The sequence below is a fragment of the Coptis chinensis genome, chromosome 1 (genome assembly GCF_015680905.1).
Source record: "Coptis chinensis isolate HL-2020 chromosome 1, ASM1568090v1, whole genome shotgun sequence".
Classification (NCBI taxonomy): Eukaryota; Viridiplantae; Streptophyta; class Magnoliopsida; order Ranunculales; family Ranunculaceae; genus Coptis; species Coptis chinensis.
Window position 1 is genome coordinate 63,392,875 of NC_141456.1, and position 21,436 is coordinate 63,414,310.

Here is a 21,436-nt window from a genome sequence, read left to right on the forward strand (position 1 = left end):
TTACACGATTTCAAAATCCTTTTGCATTTTGGAAAGCACCAACAATGGAGTCTTTACTAATTTTTATCCAAGCAAGACATAGAGCTTGATCTTCAGACATGCTAAAGTGAGTTTTTGCTTTTGCTTGAGTGCTACCACTTGCTAGAGATACTTGAGTTGATGCCATTTGATATTTTGTTTTTTTGAAGAACTGATTTTAAGGAAGAAGAAATATGAAATATGATTGTTGGAAGTGTGAGTTGAAATGAAACAAATGTTGTATATATACCAAAGTTTTTTACTTTGACCGTTTTTGACCGTTCTGACTTTCTGACCGTTGGTGAACTAACCGTTAGGACTCCGGACGGGATGTTTGATTCCGTCTGGAAAAAAAGAAATAAACCGTCTGGTGAGTTTTGTAATCCAGACGGAATCCAACATCCCGTCCGAAGTTAACAAGTCAGCTACTATCTCGGTGATGAGTTTTACATTGAAATCAACTGGGCAAAATATTCACCAGATAATCATCTTTGCATTGCATAGCAGTTTTTCCCCACAACTGGTGACTATAGTCACAAACCCCTTGAAACCCTGCATTGCAAATGCTCTAAGGGATACAAAAGTATTTGGGTTAATTGATGTATTTCAGCGCAATTTGCTCCGCGTTGAGCTCCAATAGTTAGGAAGTTGAAACAAGGAATTTTTTCAATGAAATTCTTTTTATGAAAATAGTAGAGAAACAAAGTAGTTCTCCTAATCAATCTCATCAAGGAGAAAACAAATTCGGGTAAATTAAATCACACTATACCAGTTTGTGCTTCGTGACAGGCTTGAATCGTTCTTAACCAAATTAAGAGGCGCGTTTTGACAAATATTGGTAAATCGGGCTTGGGAAAGGTGAGGGATCGAATCAACATTCTGGTGCCAGTGGCACTAGGCGCTCACCGGGTTCCACACTTGAAGAACTGCCCTGGGGGGTATTGATAAAATCAATGACATAAAGATGCTGAAATAGATAAACACTTAAAGAGCAACTAATAATTTGAAGTGCATCTTTAAGAGTTCTAGACTGATTTTATCCCTGCCTCTTTTCATCACAGTATTTTCCTTTGGCAGTATAAATAAAGTATCCAGCTATTAGAAGAAGACAAGTGAAAACTAACTAACCGAAGTAAACACCCAAAGTTATGCAAACTAAGATGAGGTCAATCTGCCAAATTAATTCTAGAGTATCGAATCCACATGGATAAAGCATAATAGCAACCTTTATAGGATCATAAGGAGATGCTCTCAGCCTCACTATAGCATTTGGAATTGTGGCCACCACTGAATCAGCATCAAAATTTCCATGTAGAATAAAGACAGATGGCTGTGTAGTTACTATAATTTCAATACCCCCCCAGCTCTATGCATCATTTTGGTGGACGGAGATATACGCCAGAAGGTATGTGATTGTTCTACCTTTTTATTTGAATTGTTACCGAGTTAAATAAATAATTTGATCATGCATAGTACTTATATAAACTTTTAGTATAAGGGAATCCATCTATGCTTACCAAAATAGTAAAAGGAAGAGAATAATGACAAGGGGCTGTCGCTGCTTGAATTCGATCATTCCCAGGTCTAGGGTGTAATGTGTTAAAAAAAATTAGCAAACTCATTTTAACGATCAGCTATGCTTCGATGATTTTCATCATTCTTACTATGTGGTGTAAATATGGTAGAAGTTGCAGGTTTGTTCCACCTTCTGAATGCTCAATAGAAATGTGGTCCACTTATGAGGCCAGCGATGGTAGCAAATAGGTTGTTTGGTTAGGATATCCATTCAGTTTTTTGTTCTCTTCTATTTCTGACTAGTAGAATGGGACAGAGATCCTTAAGAATTTGATAATGTATATTACTCATGTCTTATATAATGATATATACTATAAGGAATCTGCCTGCCAAAATTGTAAAAAGAAGACATCAAGGATAGGGGTCTAGTTTTTCGCTGCTATGTTGTTGCTTGAATTAGTTCGTTTCCAGGACCAGGGTATAATGTGTTCCTTTATGCGAACATATTACAACAATTAGCTGTGCCTCGCTCGATGGTTTTCCATAGGGATCACGAGGTATAATAGTGGGCAGATACTATTTCCATCAATAAGACGCTGGTTTATCAGAAAGATAAAGCTGTGGCTCACCTTCTAAGTAGGTGATGCACCATACAATCGTTAACAAGAGGAAAAGAGGATAAAAGGAGGTTTGGTGAGGAGAGGCATTTTTTTTACTTTTTCATAAAGATTCTGGATTTCCTTAATTATTTGTTATGCACTTGTTTTGAGGGCAAGTATGGTTAGAAGGAAGAGGGAATAAAAAGAGCACCCAAGAAATATATTCTAAATTATTCCATATGCATGCCTCTATTGTCCGTTGCGCCCAGGCTGCTGGAAACTCTAGGAAGTGAAAACGCTCAGTACACTAATGCGATTCATTACACGAGGCAGCAGAGTTGGACAATCCTTGGATCCACCTAAGCATGCTTTTAACTGCATATTCATTATTGACAGACACTGTACCCCAAGTAATGGGGAATAGCATGGGTGTGGTCCTTTCTCTCACCACTTAGATTTTGATTTGCTAGATCGAAGCTCGTAGTTGATACTGTTGTGACCAGAAATGGAGCTGGAGCACTTTAGTTTTCCAAGTACGCACATAAGAAGAGCGTATTGTCCTCCACAATCTGGACATTAGTAATTTCCTTGTCACATTCCCTTGAGAGGCTTTGAAGACTACGTATGCTCATAAAGCGAAGATTCATAATGGCGCAACACAGAAACAGCCCAGATGGCTTAGTTAGTATTATCATTGATGTGGGTTTTGAAATTGCTAGTTTAGTTACCCACCCACTTATCAGAAAAATATGAGAAAATATCTTGCAGCTGATCGCTTTTGGTGACACTGATTAGATATAGGTAGATTGTATAATCCTTTGCCTTAACTACCTATACTTCTTGAAGAAACCCTATGGAAATACTGATAAGAACAAAGAACAGAAATTTTTGCCCTAGGTGGCACATTTTGAACCATCTTCTTTGTTTTCCTTGATGCTCATGTTGTCTAACTTTAAATTGTGAACATCTCTCTCTCAGTTCCAATTGCCTCTATCATGGAAGAGTTTGGTTCTTTGGGGTCCCTTTATTGGTGAACGGTCGCTGGTAGTGGCACTTATAAGAAAGAAGGAGATTCAGCTAACATTTACTTCGATTCTTATGAGAGGGTTGTGGACTAAGCTATTTATACTAAAACTCAAATTTGTCTTTGTTGTCTATTAGTGGAGAAGAACCTAGTGTAGAATCAAAGAAGGGAAGGGAGGCACTGAGTTTAACTTCTTCACACAAGTGAAAAATTTTCTTGCTTATTTTTAAAGCTGCCTCGTTGCATTGCAAGAAAAATCTGGTCACTTGCCCTTGAACTTACAAGGAAACCGTAGCATCATGGAGTTGATCAAGTACTTTAGTCTTGGTTTTTGAATGGGAATTGTTCGCCTTATCTCATATTGAAGAGGCTCCATTGGCCCTTACTGAGAACAAGGTTTGGGATTCGTAGTTAGTTGGTTAGAAATGCCATGTTTGGTTCTAACAGATTAGTAAAATGAAAGAAAACAAGATAAATTTTCTTATCATAGTTATAATTCTTATATATGTTTTTTAGCAAGAATTTATTCTAACTGTAGGTCCTATTGATTCTCAACCACTAAGGAAATAAATCATGGGTGGTACCATTGAAGAGCAAAATCACTTAAATGGGTTAAATCTCAAGTAGATATAGTGAGGAAACTCCAAACTATAAACGTAAAACGGTTCAATCCAGCTCTCCTGAACAAGTCTCATAAATCCCTCATGCTTTGGCCCGTGTCCCAGCATATATTGAATCTAAACTGAATACTATGACTATTTGGTACTTCAACACGTTCTCATATTAATGGTGAATGATCAGATGCAGCCATGCAGCCATCTCTGTATCTCCAACCTGGAAGCCTCAAATGCTAAGCATTGTTCATCAGATCTCTATCAATTTTGCTATATTCCTTTCCTGCTGATTCTTGCACCATGTCATTTGAAGTCCATAGTGATTTTCATTCAGCTTTTATGTGTCCCTGTCTTACCAGAAGTCATGCATACTACATCTAGGTGGTGTTTAATTACCTCTTTTTTTTCCTCCCTCCGTGAGCACACGGTTAATGCCACCTATCGGTAACCATGGTTATAGGAGAATTCATGGCTCTGGTATCCCTCCATAGTCCTCTTCTTTCACTAATCACACATTTTCGTGTAGAAAATGATCATTGCACCATCAACTTTACAGTAATATGTTGGTATGAGCTAAATAAATGCTTAACATTCACTCCTTTTGTACTAATGATCCATAGATTTCCAAAATGGTCATTTGAATGATTATGGATGATAGCAGAGTTGTTCATAGAGAATCCTAGTTCACTAACAATGCTTTGCTTCACTCTAACTAAGAGTTCAGTGAGACAAACAGTATCAGGTTTAAACACCCTAGCAAGATCAACTTGAATCTTTGGATGTAAGCCATTAATGTCTCAACATTGAAGCAGATGTATTGAGTCTTACGAAAAGAAGGTTAAGCTCTTCAGTGTGAACTTGTATAGATGGAGAAAGCTGTCTCAAGTTATAAAGTCGAATAAATAATCTCCGCTCATGAGTGTGGAACGCAATCTCACTGCAAGGCTTATTTCTTCTTTTGCCTGTAAAGGATATGAGTATTACCCGCTGTTTGATAGTTACTCATTGTTATTTATTTATTTATTCTGTCAAGAAAGAAAAGGGATGTGCCTACCAAACCTGTGGATAGGTAACCAATTCAGTAGCACATGCCAAACTTAGAGTCAGACATGCCCTTGTACGCAAATATTTTCTCATTTCGATTCTATCAATTAACACGGCTAATTGACTAGTAATCTAGTATTATCTCAGATGAATACTTGAGTTGCTAACCAGTAGGGAAGGTCCCAGAAAGTGACTCGGTATCTGATTCAGAAGAACCACAAAGGAAAGATTCGTTAGAAGAATCACTATTGGAATCAGTAGTAGGGATACTCTAGTATTATAAGCCACTTCTTGTATCTGGGTTCGTTGTGGGGTTGTAATTAGCTAACATTTGCTTCTTGTTAAAGTTTAGCTAACAATTTCATGGGAATAGATATACGTTTTATTGATTAAAGAACAGAAAAAATCAGAAGAGCTACGAGGAAGGGGTCATAATTTTGAGGGGGTTAAAGTTGGGTGGCACCTCAAACCCATCATCCATAAATATGTCGTGTAGACATGGTAGAACGAAGATCAAAAGGAGGTGGTGGAAGTTGAGGATTAATAACGAGGCGATTGTTTCAGCTTTTGAATGCTGATTAGAAGTGTGGCCCACTTATGGGTCCAGCAATCTTAGCAAATAGGTTGTCTGCTTAGGGTTTTTTGTTCAGAATTTCATTTTCGAAATTTGGTCAGCAGTGAGAACAATTGCCCCTCATTCAGAACTTCAATCAGTGGAAAAGTGATGCTTAATGCTGGATTCAACAAATGAATCAGAACCAGCGCTCAGACATGAAATTAAGCACAGCCTAAGTTGGTCAAGGATTTGATAAGTTGGGAGGGGAGTGGTTGTCGCCATTGTGGTGGTTAGAGTTTGTTTTGTATTTTGATTGTGAAAGTTGGGTTTGAGGGGCACCTCCTGAGATGGAGGCGTTTGTGGGTGTGAAACACCAGTTTGTAATTTGTAGGCTTATGCAGTCCACTGGCTGTTGGTTATGGTGTTATAAGTAATGATAGTATGACATGTAGTAGGGATGATATATTGTTGAGAGATTTCGGTGTACGGGATTGGTAAGGATATGGGGATGTAAAGAATAATAAGGATGAACCTTCAATCGGCTGAAATAGGTTAGGTCCAGATAATTTCTTTTTCAGTGACTGCTTCAATTTCACTTATAAACCATATGTTGCCTCATCAATGATTTCGTACCAGTATTTATCGCGACTTCCTAGGAAACACGGTGGCTTGCTGTAGAAGGATTGTAACTGTTTCATTATCCCATGCTCGAGTATATACACAAAATTTACATACATACTAGTTCGTAATATTTGTTAGGGATGATATATTGTTGAGAGATTTTGGCGTATGGGATTGATAAGGATTTGGAGATGTAAAGAATTAGGATGAACCTTCAATCCGCTGAAATAGGTTAGGTCCAGATAATTTATTTTTCTGTGATTGCTTCAATTTCACTTTATAAACCATATGTTGCCTCACTCAATGATTTCGTACAGTATTTATTGCGACTTCCTAGGAAACATGGTGGCTTGTTCTAGTAGGATTGTAACTGTTTCATTATCCCATGCTCGAGTAAATTTATACACAAAATTTACCTACATACTAGTTTGTAATATTTGTTAGCCTATGGTGTTGATATAGTTGATTAGTCAAAACCACGACGAGAAAACTGAGTTGTTTCGAAGACATCAGGTTTGGCTCATCTGAACGCCATACTAGCAATGGTAAGTAAGCTTGTGATTAGTGAGAGACCTTGGGGATGGTTTAGAGTTTAGTTTGCACTTGTGCTTGGAATATCTCTAGAACTCTCAACACTCTTGCTTGTTTATATTGTGACCGTGAAGCTGAATAATCCAACTTCTGAATTTATACAAAGTACAAATAAGCCGGAGTGAAAATGTCCGATTTTTGTATATGAACTGCAAGCGCTATTCATAGTGCAAGTCCACCCGTGTTCAACATTGAGCTTCACTTTATCAATCAATTGACATATCGATCTGATTGATTGGAAGCCTCTAGGAGAAGCTCAGGTTTTTTCTGGACCAATTAGTATGTGATGGTTAATCAGTTTGTCCTACCAGAAAGGTTTAACATGAGCTCCCGACAAAGTTAGGAAGCACGGATATCGATACGCGATACGGTATTTTTCAAAAATATAGGACACGGATACGTCATGGACACGTTTGAATAATATATATATAAATATTATATAATTGAGCATTTTTCACCAAATTCAAATTAAAATAGCAATTCTACTTCATAAAATGACCAATTCAAACACATTAAGCAGCAACTTACATGTATAACTTGGATTCACTTCATCTTTCTTCTCTTGCATCTCTTCTTAACTTGGATTTTATTTCACTTGTTTTTTTTTTTGTTGAAGTTCCAAAAAAATTTCTTGTATGTGTGAGATCACTGTCCCCCACGTGTCCCCCGCGTATCCCCTGCGTGTCGGAAATTAAAAAATTAATTATAAAATCGGATACTCCAAATTGCGTATCCGACCGTGTTGGACACGTATCGGGGCGTATCCGTGTTGGACACGTATCAGACACGGATACTTCACCCTTAGGGATGTATCGGTGCTTCATAGGGACAAAGGACCATCACTAGGTGAGTTTGCTTATTAGGAAGGTGTATTGAGGAACTTCTTGGAGGGCACATTTCACTTAAAAACACAGCTAGAGTTAGAAGGGTTCATGCTTGGTACCTGGTGTTTAGTATGGTAGGGTAGATAACATCCTCTATGCGAGTGCCTTGTGGTTTATCCTGGGTGGGGGGTTTCCACCAAAGAACCTTGCTGTCATAATTGTTTGAACAGATTACCTAGTCAACTCAACTAAGTTCTATAATACGTGGTCTGATGGTCCTTTAGTCTGTCTGGCTTAAACTGCTTAGCATGGACTACATACAGTTGCTACATGTTTCTAACCTCATGTGGGAAAGTTTTCTGTGACTATCAATCAGTAAATAGTTGCAGGGAATGGCATCTATTGGGAAATCAAGTTAGTCCACAGGAAGAGTTGGTTGAATAAATTTGATCGTGTTAAAGTGATGGAGAAGTGAGATTGACTGATCTATATAGTATTTGTTAACCAAAAGTGAGAAGTAATGCCGGAGCAAATTAGTAGTTATAGCTCCTCACTAGCTCACTGTTTATTTGAATATTTACAGCTCTCATCATAAAGATATGAGTCTGTTTTCTACTTTTGCTTTTCAAAAGGAAGACATTATTTTCACTTTGTCCATTTTTACCATAACCAGCTTGAACGTTTTTATAAGGGCATATATTTTAATTACTGCATCTTTTGGCTTTTTCTCATCACCGCTGTCTGTTCTTGTGCCCTCCTTTGTCAATCGGATCCTGTTGTGGTTTTTGGATAAAACAAGAGGTGAACTTGGGCTTGGGCTTGGGCTCTCTTTGATCCCTTATTTTCTTTTGGTAGACCATTTTTCTTAAACTGTTTCCGGATAAGTTTGGAAACAGAATTGGATATGGATTGGGAAACAGATGTGATAGACTTGTAGAATCCAATTCTTATCGGAAAATCGGATCGATTACCACTATCCGGATCTACCGAAAGTGCTCCACATTTTCCTCTATAAATACTCCTAAAGCAAAGAACTAATAATGCGTGAAAAAAACTATTTTCTATATTAAGTTGGGGGCTTTCATAAGATCGAATCGTGGTTCTTCTTTTTTCTTCTTTGGTTTATCCGCAAAAACAAAGGAGAGTCTATCCGGCTGTTGTATCCTCGGAGGTTGACGCTTTGTCCGCATAAAGAGGAAAAACAACGCTTTAAACAACCTTTGAGAAAGCGCTTGATCCGCGGCTCTCCTTCTTCTTCATTCAGTTTGTTCTTGTTGCAGAAATTGTTACCAACAATTTTAAGGTTGTTTAACAATGGAACATGAAGAAGGTAACCACCCAGTCCCACAATGACAATAGTCATAATCGACCGCTCAAGTTTCTTTGGTGAGCACTTCAAGCGTGGAAGGCGAAGATGATGTTCTATCCGACCGGTGAAAGTGGAAAACGCTTCTAAGTGAACCGATTCCCCGCGAAGATGTCTTCTTTGGAACCTCGCTTCTATCCTTTGTTGATAAGTGGATCGCCAAGGATTTCAAGTGTAAGAATTACATTCTCGAACTCGCTTTTGATGATCTATAATGACTTATACTACAACAACTTCCGTCATTCGATGTTTGGGAAGCCCTACAAAAGAAGTATGATAATCGAGGAAGCCGGGCTCCAAAAATACGTTGTAAGTCGTTATCTTAAGTTTCAGATGGTAGATGACAAATCTGTTGTGTCTCAGTGCCATGACCTACAGATTATCGTTCATGAGATACTTTCAGAAGGGATGAAAATTGACGGGCAATTTCAGGTTGCTGTCGTCATTGATAAGCTTCCTCCCTCTTGGAAGGATTTCAGGAACATACTGAGGCATAAGTCTAAAGAGTTTTCGATGGAGAGTCTTATTATGAGACTCCGTATAGAAGAGGAATCACGAAAACAAGACCTTAATGAGGAAGTTGCCATGTCATTTGCTAAGGCTAAGGTTAATGTGATAAACCAACAAACCAGTAAGACTAAATCTAGTTTGAAACCTAATAAGAAGACAATGAAAAACAAACCTGTTAACAAGATAGCTCCACAAAATCAGAACCAAAATCAGGTGCATATGAATCAGAAACCACCTGTTGACATGTCAGAAGTTGTATGTTATACTTGCAAGAAGAAAGGGCATTATGCTAGGAACTGTAAGAGTCGTAAAGTCAGTGAGGCTAATGTTACTGAGGAACCTTTTGTTGCTATGATAACTGAGGTCAATTCTGTTAATGTCTGTGAGGGGTGGGGTCGATATCGGGTGCTTCTAGGCACGTTTGCTATAATAGGAACTGGTTCAAGAGTTATACCACAACTACGAATCAGGAAGTCCTACTTGGTGATAATCATACGACCAAGGTTCTGGGTACTGGTGATGTTGAGCTACAGTTCACTTCTGGGAAGAAACTGTTGTTAAAGGATGTGCTTCATACTCCTGAGATTTGGAAGAATTTGGTTTCTGGTTTTATTTTGAACAAGGCTGGATTTCAGCAAGTCATAGGTAGTGATCAGTATGTGATCACTAAGTCTGGGGTTTTTATTGGTAAGGGCTATGCATGTAATGGGATGTTTAAGTTGAATGTTGCTGATATGAATAAAACTTCTACTTCTGCTTACATGATCTCTTGTTCTGTTAATGTTTGGCATGGTAGATTATGTCATATTAATAGGAAGTATGTTAAGAACATGAGCGTACTTGGCTTAATTCCTAACTTGGATGATGATTTTGCACACTGTGAATCTTGCACTAAGGCGAAAATCACAAAGAAGCCTCACAAATCAGTTGAGAGAAGTACAAGCCTACTAGACTTGGTACATACTGATATCTGTGAGCTTGAAGGAGTTCTGACTAGAGGTGGTAAAAGATATTTTATTACTTTTATTGATGATTGCTCGAAGTTTGCATATGTTTATTTGCTGAAAAATAAAAGTGATGTGTTTGATGCTTTTAAAGCTTACATACTTGAGATTCAAAATCAGCATGGACAGAACATTAAAGTAATTCGGTGATAGAGGTAATCAATATGGTTCTCGCTTTTTGATTTTTTTTTGCAATCACATGGTATAATCCATGAGACGACAGACTCCTTATTCACCGAAATGAATGGAGTAGTGAACGTAAAACGTAACTCTTAAGGAATTAATCATTGCTATGTTACTTAGTTCGAGCACCATCAAATTTATGGGGTGAAGCTGTTTTGACTGTTTGCTATGTGCTGAATAGAATTGCTAATTCTAAAACGAAGGTTACCCCTTATCAGCTATGGAAGGACATAAAGCCTAATTTGAATTACTTCAGAACATGGGGATGTCTAGCTTTTGTAAGGAAGCATGATCCCAAGATCTCAAAGCTTGAGAGCAAAGCTTATGAGTGTGTCTTTCTAGGCTATGCAATGAACAGTAAAGCCTACAGGTTTCTAGATATGAAGACTAATGTCTTGTTTGAATCATCTGATGCTGAATTTCTTGAAGACAGGTTTCCATACCTATCTAGAAATAGTGGGGTCGCTTTTTCAAGGCACCTACTTCGATGTTTCGACACTTATATACCTAGAATACATGATGGAGACACCGCATGCATCCGAACCGAGAAGAGGTAAGAGAGCAAGGGTTGTTAAGGAACTGGGACCCGATTTTGTCACTTTTTCTTTGGAAGGAGATCCCTCCTCCATTGAAGAAGCTCTCGCATTTTCTGACTCTGAGTTTTGGAGAGAGGCCATACAGAGTGAGCTTGATTCTCTCATGGAGAACAAAACTTGGGAGCTTGTTGATTTGCCTCCTGGTTGCAAGACCATAGGAAACAAATGGGTTTTAAGAAGGAAGTTTAAAACCGATGGTTCAGTGGACAAGTTTAAAGCAAAGTTGGTTATCAAAGGTTTTCGACAGAGAGAGAACTTTGATTTCTTTGACACATATTCACCTGTTACACGGGTAACATCCATTAGATTATTACTTTCTGTTGCTGCTGTTCATAATCTTGTTATTCATCAAATGGATGTTAAGACAGCCTTTCTAAACGGGGATTTAGAAGAGGAGATTTACATGGATCAGCCAACAGGTTACGTGGAACCAGGTAAGGGTAAAAAGGTATGCAAATTACTTAAGTCACTTTATGGGTTGAAACAGGGCACCTAAACAAAATGGCATGAGAAATTTGATAACTTTATCATTACCAGTGGGTTCAAGATAAATGAAAGTGACAAGTGCATTTATTATAAGTACTCTGATGGGATATGTGTTATTATATGCTTATATGTTGATGATCTACTAATCTTTGGTTCCAATTTACATGTTGTAAAAGAAACCAAGAACCTATTGTCTTCTAACTTTGATATGAAGGACTTAGGTGAGGGTGATGTAATGTTGGGAATCAAAATTACAAGAATGTCGATGGCATATGGTTGGATCACCACACTACATTGAGAAAATGTTGAAGAAAGTATAACTACTTCGATTGGTGGTCATTGGTACTCCTTTTGATCACAAGTGTTAAATTATTTGCGAATAATGGTGAACCCGTGAATCGAATGAATATGCAAGTATCATTGGTAGTTTGAGATATGCTACGATTTATCTTAGACCGACATTGCCTATCGCGGTGGGGTGTGTTCTTTTGCACGATACTAGTTATCCTGGCGCTACGCATTGGAAAGCAATTGGCAGGTTAATGAGATACCTAAAGGGAACCAGTCATTTGGGTATTCATTATCAAAGATATCCTGCTGTTCTTGAGGGGTATACAGATGCTGACTGGAATACTCTCTCAGAAGACTCTAAGGCCACCAGTGGTTATGTGTTTAGCATTGGTGGAGGTGTTGTATCTTGGAAGTCCAAGAAGCAGACTATTATAGCGCAGTCTACCATGGAGTCTGAACTGATTGCTTTGGCTAGTGCAAGTGAGGAGGCTGGTTGGTTACGAGATCTTCTCACTCATATTCCGGTTTGGCATAAACCGGTACCAGCCACTTTGATACATTGTGATAGCACTGCTGCTATCGGGCGTGTCCACAGTAAATTTTATAATGGTAAATCACGACAGATTCGTCGTAAACATAGTACTGTCAGGGATTTTATATCTAGAGGTGCAGTGACTATTGATTTTGTGAGATCTGGTGATAATCTAGCAGATCCATTTACCAAAGCTTTGGCCAAAGAAAAACTGTGGACTACTACCAGAAGCATGGGACTGAAGCCAATTGGAAGATGAACATCTATGATGGTAACCCAACCTAGGGACTGGAGATCCCAAGAACTAGGTTCAAAGGGAAGAACAAGTCATAGAATGTTGGTTGTAAGACATACATTGTTACTTATCTGTCCCGTAGTTGGATAGTAAAATGTATGAAATCCTGTAGCGATAATAAAGGTTGAGGTTTTCTGGGAAAAACTCTTAATGAAGTTCTATGGTCCTTATGGGCGTGTGTATAGCTCTGAGGAGCACTCTTGATAGACTCACCTAGTGAATGTGAAAGTAGAGGCCGCTTTCTATGAGAATGAGGGCTGATTCTCTAGATCATTCACGAATCCAGGAGAGCACAGGGCCTTTAATATGCAGAACATGAAAGGAGAACACTGGATATGTTGTGTGTGATTATGACTTATTGTATACTCAAGACCTAAGTTTAAGACTTAGTCACTTATGGTTCTTATACTTTGAGTAATTTTCACTACGTAAAGGTTTAAGTCGTAGACACCTTCATCTATGCATAACATGTTGATACTGATATTGATTGCCCTTAAGTATAATTTCTATTTTGTTTTTATCAAAAATAAGTGGGGGATTGTTGTGGTTTTTGGATAAAACAAGAGGTGAACTTGGGCTTGGGCTTGGGCTCTCTTTGATCCCTTATTTTCTTTTGGTAGACCATTTTTCTTAAACTGTTTCCGGATAAGTTTGGAAACAGAATTGGATATGGATTGGGAAACAGATGTGATAGACTTGTAGAATCCAATTCTTATCGGGAAACTGGATCAGTACCCTATCCGGATCTACTGAGTGCTCCACATTTTCCTCTATAAATACTCCTAGAGCAGCAGCTAATAATGCGTGAAAAAACTATTTTCTATACTAAGTTGAGGGCTTTCATAAGATCAGAATCGTGGTTCTTCTTTTCTTCTTTGGTTTATCTGCAGTAAACAAAGGAGAGTCTATCTGGCTGTTGTATCCTGGAGGTTGACGCGCTTTGTCTGCATAAAGAGGAACAGACGCGAAACAACCTTAAAGAAAGCGTTTGATCCGTGCCTCAGCCAGCCTTCTTATTCACAGTTTGTTCTTGTTGCAGAAATTGTTACCAACAGATCCTGTACTTAACGACGGGCAAAGTGGAAGTGATGTCATTGAAGGAGTCCGCAAGAAGTTTATAGAGAAAGTTGTGGCGCAGCATGAAGACGATGAGGATGCATATTCTAGTGATTAGAGAGATTGCAAATATGTATTTTACACAGCCATATTTTCACTTCAATGGTTTGTGAGTGTTTGTTGCTTTAGTAGTTTGCACTTGCAGTCTTCTATTTGTTTGAAGCTTTGACCATGCTAAACATCAGTCTGATAAATTTATCTCTTGTTTATCTCAAAATATGAATTCAGATTTGTTGTTATGCACGTAACGTTACATGTTCTTCAGTTCGGTTTATGACTTTAATTTTGCAGGGGATTTGGAAAATGTTACAGGTTTTAAGGCTTTCTTTCTTACAGAATAGAAAGAGCTTTTTGGTCTGACAGTCTCTGTTTGTACTTTGTAGTTTAGTGTAGTCTAGTTTTATTTTGTTTTCCCGCACAAAACATACAGTCTCAAATTGGTTTAGCTATTTCCCTGGCCCTGGTATACAAATCAGAAGAAAACGGGGTTAGTCTTAGACCACTTTCCTTGATGGTAAACCACAGCAGTATGCAGCAGATGACAAGTAAACTGACATGTTTTTATTAATCTTGTGATTTTGTAAGACCCGACTTTGGGTGGCAATAGGCTTAGATGCTACGGTAGATAGCGCAATTGGCATCTCGTGAATCCTGCATGCTTTAAAATGGAGAGGGACGGATGATGAAATGCAGTCCGCTGGAATGAGGTTTTAAGAAAAAGGGGTGGGACAAAATCAAAATCGTGTTTATTGTAGATTGGTTTTACGGTGTATTAACATCACTTGGATTATGGCAAAAGGAAGCCAAGATCTTGTTTCTAGGTCTTGACAACGCTGGCAAAACCACTCTTCTGCACATGCTCAAAGACGAGGTCGGGTCGTATCATTTGTTTTTTGTTTATTTTAACACGTTAATTGATTAATTGTTTTGTAGAGATTAGTGCAACACCAGCTTACGCAGTACCCGACATCAGAGGAATTGAGTATTGGGAAAATTAAGTTTAAGGCTTTTGATTTGGTGGTCATCAAATTGGTCGTAAAGTCTGGAAGGATTACTACGCTAAGGTACTATTATTACTGCTCGTTTATAATAATAGATTCAAGACTGCGTGTGCTTTTGTTGAATTATATTACATAAAAATTTGACATATATGTTATAATGTATAAATCATGGTAACTTTAGTGGTAGGGTCCGCGAAGACCGGGGTCAAAGGTCGAGGGACCGATGCATCTACAGTAGCAGGAGTCGGGGAGTAGCGGATAGCTAGGAAGAGTGGGCCCGAAGTGAGATAAACAGAAGACACGAGAGTAGAGTATCACACCGCGGAGTACGAAGGTACAGTGAAAACCCTACACGTGGGAGGTCGAGAAGTGATAACCCGTAAAAACTCAATTAGATTTACTCTAATCTTATTCTTACGGTATCCATTATTTATTTCTTACTCTCGCATATAGATTTATGCAATATATAGAGTACGGAATCGTTCCACTCCTAAACTACCAAGACATAAAGAAATCAATTAATCAACACAAGGGAACAATGGTGAGAGTAATATTTATAGAGGTGAATTTATACTATGAAACTAAATATATGAATTTAACTTATACTAATTTAACTAAGCAATTGAATATGAATTGAATAAAATATAGAGAAGAATATGGAGAAGAGATTAGGGGGATTTGATTTCACTTAAATAAATTCCTAATATGCTAGTGTAGATTATTGCAATCATAACCAATTAAGATTAATTGTGATTCTTAATTATTCATAGCAATCTCTGCTAACTAATAATTAACATTTGAGGAAGTTCAACCCATTCTCATGGCGAATCAACTAACCTACTAAAGTGAATTCTTAAATGTAATAATTCTAACTAACACATCAAGTCTTCATCTAAGCTTCATCAAACTCTTCTAATGGAAGTTTAGCGTGGAGTCATCAAACTATCATTTCTAATTGAAATTAAACAAGACATAATATTAAATATTGTAAATTTACTATATCAATCTAAACAAGAATTCGAAACTAAATTACCACTAAGAAATGATCCTAATTTATGAATTTAACAATACTAAAACTAATAAGAATTTAATCACTAAGCTAATTGGAATTAAAAATTAATACTTTATTGTAAAACTAAAATTGATTCTCAAATAATAATCTACTTGTTCTAACACTAATTAATTGAATGTAAAAACTAGATTAATCTATATAAACTAATTCAATGAATTAAAACTAATTCTATATTACAAAAACTAAATTTTATGAACTAAAACTAGGTTTAGATCTAGATAGCTTAAGAGCTAAGCTTTTGTCTCTTGATATAGAACAGCTAGATCCCCAAATTTGTGCATGGGCTGAGGAGTCATGTTTTGGGCCGAAAAATCGAGCCCAAAACCCAATTTGTTGAATCCAAGACTTCCCATTTTGGTCGTGTTACTGTAGCACGAGTTTTCACCAACTTATACTATTCTGATCGAGTCAAGGTCTAGACCATTGGAAAGAGCTTTCTGAGCCGGTCATTTTGATATAAAATGGGCCCAAATCCGAGGTTTGAGTCCAAAAATATGGCATTTTGAAGTTCTGTTGACTTTTCTTCAGCTTTCTAATCCGATTTGACTTTCACTTAACAACTTTGACTTGGGCTTTTTAAGGGTTTTTTCTCCATGAAACTTGGGCTTTCTTCATAGAACTTTCATAGCAATCCCTTTAGCTCCTTTTAGCGCCTAATTAGTAATGAATTTACATTTATTCAACTCCAAAGTCTGAAATACTCAAAAGCACGTAATTAGTGATAAACCTATATTATTAATCACATAATTGGTCTAACAGCAATATTGTTAAAGGGTTAAAACTACAGTTTTGGGCTTTTATCAAACCACCCCTAAACAGTATTTTGCTTGTCCTCAAGCAAATATGAGAAATTAGAATAAGTGACAAAAAATGGAGTTTTAACTAGTCTCGTTTTGTCGAGTGCGATTGCATTGACCATATGCAACAAGGCCTTAAACCACTAGGAATTCCCTAGTGGACGAGTTATAGCCTCGTGAGAGTTTTCCAGATGAAGGTACTCACAAACTTCATCTATACTACTTACGACTACTAAAAATAAAACTATTGTTTCTTTATTTATGTCTCAATTATCTATACATCTTACTAGCAATGAATACAGAATAATCAAGTCGAAACCTAAGCTAATATATGCATAATAATTAATCATCTACGAATAAACATATATACAATGAGTAATACTATGAAATGCACTAGCAGGTCCGTTTATGAAAACTCGGAATAGCGTCCTTAAGTAGGTCCTCACATAAATGTCAAGACAAAAACCACTCTAATTTTTCCGCTCAAGTTTCGCTACTCTAGTATGCAGTGGGCACACTTTACCTTACAATCTCAGTGACACACAAGAAAACCGGAGTCGATCACTAACCTATTCCTAATTGAGCTAGAGGTCTTTATTAGGTGTTGCGGGGATTAGGAGATGGTTTAAGAAGGAAGGAAATGAATATTCAAAAAGGACAAGTCTGAGATAATAGAGTCTTCATATTATGTAACTTGAGAAAATTTTGTTCTTTACTTTTGCTTTTACATTTTGTTTCCATCCTTAGCCTATTTTTCTTTTACTTTGGCTTTTGACTCATTTGATTCTATTTTTGGAAATTCTAACTCTTTATTTTCTTTTCTTTATTTTTTTATTTGGATGAAAACTTTCTTTTCTTATTTGAAGCTTCTAACAAATTCTTGATTTCAAAGGTCTTTCTCTTTTCTATTATTCATCTCTATTCTCAGACTCATTCAAAGAATGGGTTGGTTGATTTTTATTTTTATTTTGTTTTGTAAAAGAGTAAAGGAATTGTGGTTTATGAAAGCCTAAAGAAAGGCTCAAAGGGGCGACTAGTGGAAAATAATTTCATAAGGTTTGAATTTCTGGCTATATCGATCCAAATAGGGCTTAAATTCTCGCTTAAGATATGGTATAGTGATCAAGCAAGTAGACGCGTGTGATTTCTCTATCCGGATTTTACTTCTCCCTTGTGTCATTTCTCAAATGTTTCACTCATATAAGGCTTTAGGCTATATTCTCACATGATTTGTAGAATAAATACTCTAGCCCAGATTTCAGAAACTTACTACCAAATAATCATAGATACTCATGTAATATATTTATAGATAGATGCAAAGATTATTACCTATATATTAACCTAAGTTTCTAAAACTATTCTCATGCAAAAGCTACGTGAGATTTCTAGATTATTAAGAACATAGAGAAAGAAAACAATACCAATATTCCTAAGTGTATAACATAATTTTTTATTTATATTTTTAAAATTTTCAAATTTTTACTAGAAAACAAGTGCATATTATACATATCTATATCCTAACAGATGCCTTAATTACACGTATTTCTGTGCCCACCCCCAAACAAGAAGCATGCTTTGTCTTCAAAGTATTTAAATAAAAATGGTAGAAAAATACCATAGAAATGCGTAAAATTCTGGAACATCTGCAAAATAAGGTTATAACATACTAATATAGCGACGCAACTCTATAAGAGTTCCACCCGTTATGGGGTTAATAAGAAATAAATTGCTTGGGACATAAGCAGACACTAACTGAAACTAAAAACTTACCTTATCTCCCGCTTAATCGTCCTCCTCATCCTCTCCTTCTATAAAGAATTGAGGTTCTTTCACGTCCTGCCATGCCATGATAATTTGCCAGGCTTGACGCCATTTATCATCTACGGATGCTAACACTTAAAAAGCCCACTTGGTCGGATGGGGTGTAAGGTGCAACCTGATGAGGTTGTATCCTCCACCCTTGCCAAGTCATTGCACAGAAAGATCGAATAATACAATTGGTGGGTCTCACAATGTCGACCCCAACCCAATCCGTGAAACGGGTACAAAAAATAGGGAAGAAACATAGCAAAATACGACAAACTAAAATAGGCATAAGAAGGTACTTATGCCTCATGTTATGGGCTCGCGCTAAACTAGAAACTAAGGTTCGGGGAAGGTCATAAAACATACGTCCCGTGGCTAAAGCAAGGAAGACACTGCAAGTGGCGTCATTCACAGACGAAAAACGCCATTCCCTTAGTATGTTTAGCATGAATCAAAACATAATAGTGCCCACGTTCATGGATAGGCTACCAAGGGCGACATTGTATTCCCCTTGGTCCTCAATACGGAAAATTTCTGCCCTATAAGCCTCATACAAAAACTCATAGGTGTAGACATACATATTATCTACCCAATAGCCCCATGGGTCTTGTATTTCAGCGGGCATAGCAAGTCCAAGAACAAATGCTAGCAAGAACCTGGTAATTTCCATTGGTTCATCCTCAATGTTGATGGAGAACATTGGTAATTTCCATTGGTTCATCCATTGGTCCATCCGGTCTATCAAAGAACATGCAATTATCATAAAAATAAGATGTAAGTGCTGGAGAATAATGTTCATCAGGTCTTACCATTAGCGGTTCCCAGCCTACGTGTATGATCACCTTGCGAAACCAAGCACCATAGGTGGTGCTTTGGAACAAATCTTCAAAGACTGTTCCAAGATGATCGTAGGAGATGTCATCTTAAAACTACCCTCCGAAACAAAACAAACGATCCTGGAACAACCCACAAAAATTGGAATTTTTAGGTGCCGGGGTCGTCGCGGGCGTGAGCTCAATTGAAGCCTTGTATGGGCACGGGTCGCGCTCCGGAGAATTTGGACTTACAGTGTTTTGGGCGCTGGTCACGCCAACCTAGGGTAGGTAGGCTGGTCGCTACCAGTGAATTTGGACTTCTACAAGAGTTTTTGGGCGTGGGTTGAGCACAACCTATGCCTGGGTAGGGCGCGGGTCACACTCAGGGTAAACTGGACTGGTAGTGTTATGGGCGCAGGTGGCGCTCCACTGAGGCGTAGGCGCACTCCGAGGTGCTGAAATGCTGAAGTGAGAAGGAAAAAGAAGGAAAACTTGGGAGTGAAAGGTGAGAGATGAAAGTGAGAGATGTGAGTTGTGTATGGAGAATGAATGAAGTTTATATAGGTTTTTAGTTTCCAAAACGAATCGGAAAGTTGCCAAAAAGTTTTAAGGCAATTCCTAGAAACAAAATTTTTCAAAACCGAAAACGGAAACAACCCATATTCTTGATTCTAAAACAAACCTAATATCTTTTAGGTTGAATTTAGGGTAGTAACTGCCTAACTCATTGAGATTAATCCTACCACAATATTTACTCATAGCCATGTCAATATCAGCAACATTCCCAACAATCATCACAAAATTACATAATAAATTGTGGATCATATAAAAACCATGCTAAAAGAAATAATACCACCCCCAAACAATTCAGGAAGGTGAGATTAACACTAAAATCAACGCATAATTTGAAAATAACCAAATTAAATTAAAATCGAAATTCAAATACAATTAACTACCGAATTCAAATTTAACTACTGAATTTAACAACTTAACATCCAATCTACTAAAAATAATAAAAACAACATCAAAGCAACAAACAACAATAAATCTAGCTAAGAGATGAGGAAGGGATAAGAATATGAAGTTGAGTGATCAAGAATGGAAAAACCAAATACCCCACCCCCAAACAAATTTTATAGAACAGAGTTTAGAAAATTTGTTTTAAACGTGGGTATTTTAAAGTCAAATTCCCCTAGACTTAATATGGGGTCGTTTTGAGTCAAATTCCCCTAGACTATGCACACCCCTAAACAAGCAAGAAACTGGGGTGGCACAAAATAGATGATGCGTGGTCAACTATAAACTAATAGTTGAAAGAGTTGGGGGTCTAGCCATAAAAACATGATACTAAATGCATCTCCAAATAGAATGAAGTTGTATAATTGGAAGCAATCATGTAGAAGAATGAAAGAAAACTTATGCAACCCATCAAAGAACATATGCAAACTATCATGTTGTAGCTGCGTTAAAAAGTTGGAATGACCCAAAAGATGAATTAGCGATACTTTAGGTGAGAAAGGAATGAAGTATGGATCCTGATGTCTTTCATGCGGCTCAGATGAGGAAAAATAAGACAAACTAGGTGTCTCACTACACTCGGTCAAAGCTTGGTTCTCAACTACAAGAATGGTGTACTCATGGGATTGTGTGCTTGGAAAACACTCTTCACCGTGAGGGTTGAAAAAATTATAGAGGGTCTCTGAGGCAATTGGCTCAAGGGCAAAATCGAGGTTCCTTTGAAATGGTGGGTGAATGGATGGCTTAGTTGTGGTAGATGGTTGGATTATAGGAGATGGTAACTCAACTGGATGGTGGTTGGTTGGTGGTTCATCAGTTGGTGGATCCTCACACACTCTTAAGAAATCATAGAAGTCTTCATCTAGCTTAGTTGAATCCATAAAGTTGTGGTTCGTGGCTTTATCTTTAAGAAATTCATCTATTTCTTTCATTGTTATTTCCTCAGCTGCCAAACTAAATTGAGATTCATATTGCGATAAAGAAGTTACTTTCTTTAATTCCTGCACATGACCTTGTTCATGCCTTATATTAAAATTGTTAATCTCTATTTCCTCACCCTCTTCCTCTAAAACACTATAAGTATCCTCAATGGCATCATTCGAATATGTCAAGGAATCATCTAGCCGAGTGCGGTTAGCAAAC

At 37.5% G+C, this 21,436-nt stretch overlaps 1 long non-coding RNA gene across 1 annotated transcript; it reads left to right on the forward strand.

Moving 5' to 3' along the window:
• Positions 1-612: 612 nt before the first annotated feature.
• Positions 613-16,857, forward strand: LOC147524904 (uncharacterized). The gene is made up of 4 exons (XR_015220919.1): positions 613-1,423; positions 13,709-14,656; positions 14,719-14,849; positions 14,968-16,857. It is a non-coding gene; the product is annotated as an uncharacterized LOC147524904 (long non-coding RNA).
• The last annotated feature ends 4,579 nt before the right edge of the window (positions 16,858-21,436 follow it).